We start from the raw sequence: 5,563 nt of genomic DNA, 5'->3' as shown, positions 1-5,563 counted from the left end.
GTGGAGCCTGCGGCTTAATTTGACTCAACACGGGAAAACTCACCCGGTCCGGACACCGGTAGGATTGACAGATCGATAGCTCTTTCTCGATTCGGTGGGTGGTGGTGCATGGCCGTTCTTAGTTGGTGGAGCGATCCGTCTGGTTGATTCCGATAACGAACGAGACTCCGGCCTGCTAACTAGTGCGCCGATGTCAGTGATTTTTACGGCGGGCTCGGCGTCCTCCGTGGCGCTCGGGTCCGGGTCGGTTTTCTCACGCACTTCTTAGAGGGACGGGTGGCAGAAAGCCACACGAGGCGGAGCGATAACAGGTCTGTGATGCCCTTAGATGTCCGGGGCCGCACGCGCGCTACACTGGAGGTATCAGCGGGGACTTCGCCCCGGCCCGAGAGGGTTGGGAAACCTCTGAACCACCTCCCGTGATAGGGATCGGGGCCTGTAACCAACCCCGTGAACGAGGAATTCCCGGTAGGCGCGGGTCAACAGCCCGCGTCGATCACGTCCCTGCCCTTTGTACACACCGCCCGTCGCTACTACCGATCGAACGGTCCGGTGAGGTCCTCGGATCTGGCCGACGACGCCGCCGGGCAGTGCGCGACGTGTCCGTCACGACACTCGTGCATCTACGCCTCGGCGTTCGATGCCTGGAGAAGACGACCGAACCCGATCGTTTAGAGGAAGTAAAAGTCGTAACAAGGTTTCCGTAGGTGAACCTGCGGAAGGATCATTACCGTTTTCCCGTTCGAGACTGGTTTGTTGTTTTCCGGCCTACCTCCTCTGTCTGTCGGCGTCAACGCCTCGAATGCGCGCAAACAAACCTATAAAAGGCGGAGCGAGAGATAGATTTGTGGTGACGCGGAGGTTTTTAAAGCCCCAGCTCTTCTTGCTTGCTTCCGCGTCTTACCACCTGTTTGTTTTTTCGCCCACCGCAAGTGATGGCCGCTTCTTCTTTGCCTTGTCGCCGCTTTATCGTTTTTTGTTTTTTTGCAGCCGCTGTGCCACCGCCGCTAGCTAAAAACAAACTACTCGCGACATTGCAATGCCGTCACGCCTCCTCGCACAGACCTCCTCGCACACTACTAAATCTATATAAACAAAAACTAATATAAAAAAACCCAAGTGCTGAACCCTGGACGGGGGATCACTCGGCTCGTCCGTCGATGAAGAGCGCGGCCAGCCGCGAGAACTGATGCGAATTGCAGGACTCAGTGAACATCGACACCTCGAACGCACATTGCGGCCCCGAGATCCCTTGTCTCGGGGCCACGTCCGGTCGAGAGGCGGAACGTTACATGTCTTTCTCCGTTAACGAAACGACATCTTGCCGTCCCCGTGCCCGCCCGGTCCTCGGCACGGTGGTAACCGGGACGTCGCAGGAGCGAGTGACGAGGGGGAAGAAAAATAAAAAAAGAATTGACTCCTTTCAATGTCTTTTTTTTTTTTAAAACCCTCTCCGGCCTCCTCCTTCGTCTCCCGCTGGCAGACCGCGGAGTCTTTTCCCTTTTCGACCGCGTGAAGAAACACTGTGGAGGAGGAGCAGGAGGAGTCTGTCCGAAAGCAGCCGAAGGGAGAACAAAACAAAAAAAAAGCACCGACCTAACCGACTGCCGACGTAAGCGCCGCCTGCTCGTCTCGCTCTCTGCCTCATGAAGGTGTCTCTCAGCGACGCCTCGAGCAGCGCGACGAGCACGGCCGTCGCACCGTAAAAAGGTGGCCGCGTCGTAGGCAACGTCGGATGGGGAGGACCCAGGCTTTTTTTTAATTGTTGGCTTCTTCATTTTCGGTCGGACGGGCGCTATATCGGCCAGCCGTCGTCACACGGAGGGTACCGATCGAGATTCCTCTCCTCCAAACACCACACTCTACTAAAAACCGCCGCCCTCGGCTCGGACGAGACGACCCGCTGAACTTAAGCATATCGCTAAGCGGAGGAAAAGAAACCAACCGGGATTCCCTTAGTAACGGCGAGTGAACCGGGAGAAGCCCAACGCCGAATCCCGTCGCAAGTAAAAGGCTTCGGGACGTGTGGCGCATGGGTCGAAGGCAGCCGTTCGTTTTCGTCTCGCATAGTTCGGAGTTCCCTCGATCGGGGCCGCCCGCGGCGGGTGCCAGGCCCATTCGGTGCGGACGGCGAGCGACGGCCTTCGATCCGAGAGTCGGGTTGCTTGGGAACGCAGCCCAAATCGGGTGGTAAGCTCCATCCAAGGCTAAATACCGGGACGAGTCCGATAGTCGACAAGTACCGTGAGGGAAAGTTGAAAAGAACTTTGGAGAGAGAGTTCAAGAGAACGTGAAACCGCCCAGGGGTAAACGGGTGGGACCGCTCACCGCGATCGCGGGGGGACTCAGTCCGGTGCTGCCTAGGCTCGAGCCCAAACTCGATGTGTGTTCTTGAAAGAGAGGCCGTCGCGGCACAGGTCGTCGTTCGTCGTGTCCGCGGGGGACTCGTTCCCCGCGGTTCCAGCTTTTGTGCCCGCGTCGCCGACGAAGGAGACGGGCCGCGTGGATAGCGGGAAGGGAAACGTGGTGACGACCGCGGCGTCGGTAGGTGGCCTGCGTCGGTTGGCTGCGACGGAGGGGACTCGTCCTCTCGATCGCTGCTGCCGCCGGGCCCTAACCCGCCGCATCCGTCGCCGCCGCTTCTTCTTTCCTCCTGCTCCCTCCGCGCGCGACTCCGCTGCACCCGTCCCCTTCATCATCGCTCGGCGTAATCATGGCGCGGGCGCTTCGGCGCGACCTCCGCGCGGCCGGCACCGGACGCACTTCCCCTCCGGTCCGTCGTCGCGACCCGTTCCCGGCGTGCAGGTCGAACACGCGGGTTTTTTTCCGTAGGCGGCAGGCGTTTCATCACCCTGAAAACCCCCGTCTTCCCACCTTGTGAAGTCGGGGGCCACCGGCCGTCGGGCCCGCGAACGTAACTGCCCCTTTCTGCCGGGAACGGAGGAAATCTGACACGATCCGTTACACGTGGCGAGCCGGTCCGTTTTGATCCCGCCGGAAGTCGCGTGCGGGCGACGCACTCTGTGTGTCGCTCCTTAGGCGCCCCACCGTCTCGGGCGCGTGCGCGATGAGAGGCGGGATAGGACTGGCGCGGCCTCGCCGTCACGCACCTCGCCGACGTTTCGGGTTCTTGTCGGGGGCAACCCCGCCCGCGCCCGTTTCCGTTTCCGGAGAGGTCGCTCGGCGACGCTTTTTTACTCGAGCCGCCCGCCACCCCGGGTCAGCGACGTGCATCGGCAACCCACCCGACCCGTCTTGAAACACGGACCGAGGAGTCCTGGCCGTTCGCGAGTCGTAGGGGCCACCTCTGACTAACCCCGAAGGCGAAGCGAAAGCGAGAGAGCGTGTAGGAGGGCGTCGATCGGGAGAGGTGTCGTGGCAAAGTCGTCCGGGGGTCGTCGGGGGGTGTCGTCGGTCTCGTGCCGTCGTCTTCTCCTCGCCTCACCCGCCTCCGAGCCGTGCCCGATCCCGCCGGCGCGGCGTTTTCGGCCTTCCGCCGTCGCTGCTGCGGTGCCCGCAACTTTTCCTTTTTTCTCTCTTCCCGAGAGAGATAGGAGAGGGAAGGCTCGTGGCTGACGTGCGGTTGTTTTTCCCTCCTCCCCGAGAGGGGACCGGCGCATCATCCAAAAAGGGGAATTGCCGGGCGCCAGCTTCCATATCCTCCTTCCGCCCATCGGTGAGATCCCGCGGCTTGAACTAGTCCTATTTTGTCGTCGAGTTTAGGCGCTGCGCGCGGGCGCATCACCCCCGGGTCGGTTTCCCCTTTTTCCGAGTACGACTCGGCCGACTCTGGCGTAGCGAGCGACCAGGGACCCGAAAGATGGCGATCCACGCCCGGTCGGGATGAAGCCAGAGGAAACTCTGGTGGAAGTCCGAAGCGCCTCTGACGTGCAAATCGATCGTCGGAACCGGGTGTAGGGGCGAAAGACCAATCGAGCCGTCTAGTAGCTGGTTCCCTCCGAAGTTTCCCTCAGGATAGCTGGCGCTCGATCGTCGCAATTCCATCCGGTAAAGCGAACGATTGGAGGCCCCGGGGCCGTTCACGGCCTCGACCTACTCTCGAACTCGGAACGGGTGGAACGGGCCGACTCTCCCGAACGACGGAGCCGACCCATCCGGCCGCCGCCGCCAGCACGCTTCGCTGGGCGGTTGGTCACCTCGAATGCGAGTGCCAAGTGGGCCACTTTTGGTAAGCAGAACTGGCGCTGTGGGATGAACCAAACGTCCGGCTAAGGTGCCTAACGCGACGCCCATGAGATCCCCGAAAGGGTGTCGGTCGATATAGACAGCAGGACGGTGGCCACGGAAGTCGGAATCCGCTAAGGAGTGTGTAACAACTCACCTGCCGAATCGACCGGCCCCGAAAATGGATGGCGCTGGAGCGACGGACCGATGCCGGACCGTCGCGGCGAGGAGCGATGAACTTTCGCGCCGAAACGATGCCGCGACGAGTAGGAGGGCGCCGCGGCGAGCACGGAAGCCTAGGGCGCGAGCCCGGGTGGAGCCGACCGCGGGTGCAGATCTCGGTGGTAGTAGCAAATATTCGAACGAGACCTTCGAAGACCGAAGTGGAGAAGGGTTCCGTGCCAACGGCGGTCGAGCACGGGTCAGTCGGTCCTAAGACGCGGGCGAAAGTCTTCCCGAAAGGCGCCGGATCCGTTATGAAAGTGAAAGCGATCGAATCGAATCGAATCAAAAGCCCAAACAAAAACAAAGCGGCCGGCCTCCCGTCGAAAGGGAATCGGGTTAATATTCCCGAACCCGGACTCGGAGAGGGCCCGGGGTGGCGACGCTGTCGGCAGCGATGTCGGCGGCGCCCGTCGCTTCCCGGGCGAAACCGCGGTGACGCAAGCGAGCCCGGAGACGTCGCCGGGAGCCCCGGGAAGAGTTCTCTCTTCTTCGTAAAGGACCATGTCCGTGGAATCGGCTCGTCCGGAGATACGGAAAAGGTACCTGTAGAGCGCCGCGGCTCGGGCGGCGTCCGGTGCGCTTTCGGCGGCCCTGGAAAATCCGGGTCCGGTTTTCGCAGCTCTCGAGTCGGTCCGTACCCACCATCCGCAGCAGGTCTCCAAGGTGTACAGCCTCTCGTCGATGGCATCAATGTAGGTAAGGGAAGTCGGCAAAATGGATCCGTACCTTCGGAAGAAGGATTGGCTCCGAGGACCGGGTCGGTCGGGCCGTGCCCGCGCGAAGCGAGGAACCGGTACGGGGCTGTAGCGTTCGCTCCGTTCGCGCTTTGCGGCGAAGGCATAGGGGCCGCGGCGGTCCGTTGTGCGGCGGCGTGTTCCGGTCGAGCGGTCGCGGTCAAGCGAGCGTGTGTTGCGGGTCGGAGAGCGATACGGGTGGGAGTCCGCCGTCGGGCGGCAGGAGTGTGGCGTCGACCAAAAACGGCGGGGGACCGTCGGCGGGGGTCGTCTTTCTGGCGGCGGCGGTTCAAGCGGCTTTTCTGCGGGGTGCTTCGCTCCGGGGTCGGGGTGGCGGCGGGCGGCTCCAATCCGTTCGTCGCAACGTCTCCGTCCTCCTCGAAAAGGGGTGAGGCTGCCTTGCGGACGTGTCGTCGTCG

The 5,563-nt window shown here is 62.0% G+C and overlaps 2 non-coding genes across 2 annotated transcripts in view; both read left to right on the top strand.

Moving 5' to 3' along the window:
* The first annotated feature begins 1,125 nt into the window (after window positions 1-1,125).
* On the top strand, window positions 1,126-1,283 carry LOC145273289 (5.8S ribosomal RNA). Its single transcript, XR_013866286.1, has one exon. It is a non-coding gene; the product is annotated as a 5.8S ribosomal RNA (ribosomal RNA).
* Window positions 1,284-1,876: 593 nt separating this feature from the next.
* LOC145273170 (large subunit ribosomal RNA) overlaps window positions 1,877-5,563 on the top strand; it is a 5,722-nt gene continuing 2,035 nt past the window's right edge. Inside the window, exon 1 of the ribosomal RNA XR_013866201.1 lies at window positions 1,877-5,563. This exon is cut by the window's right edge and continues 2,035 nt beyond it. This is a non-coding gene — a ribosomal RNA (large subunit ribosomal RNA).

This window comes from Euprymna scolopes, unplaced genomic scaffold (genome assembly GCF_053919585.1).
Source record: "Euprymna scolopes isolate OS-2025 unplaced genomic scaffold, ASM5391958v1 sca1, whole genome shotgun sequence".
Lineage (NCBI taxonomy): Eukaryota > Metazoa > Mollusca > Cephalopoda > Sepiida > Sepiolidae > Euprymna > Euprymna scolopes.
This window is presented reverse-complemented; position numbering and strand designations above follow the sequence as displayed.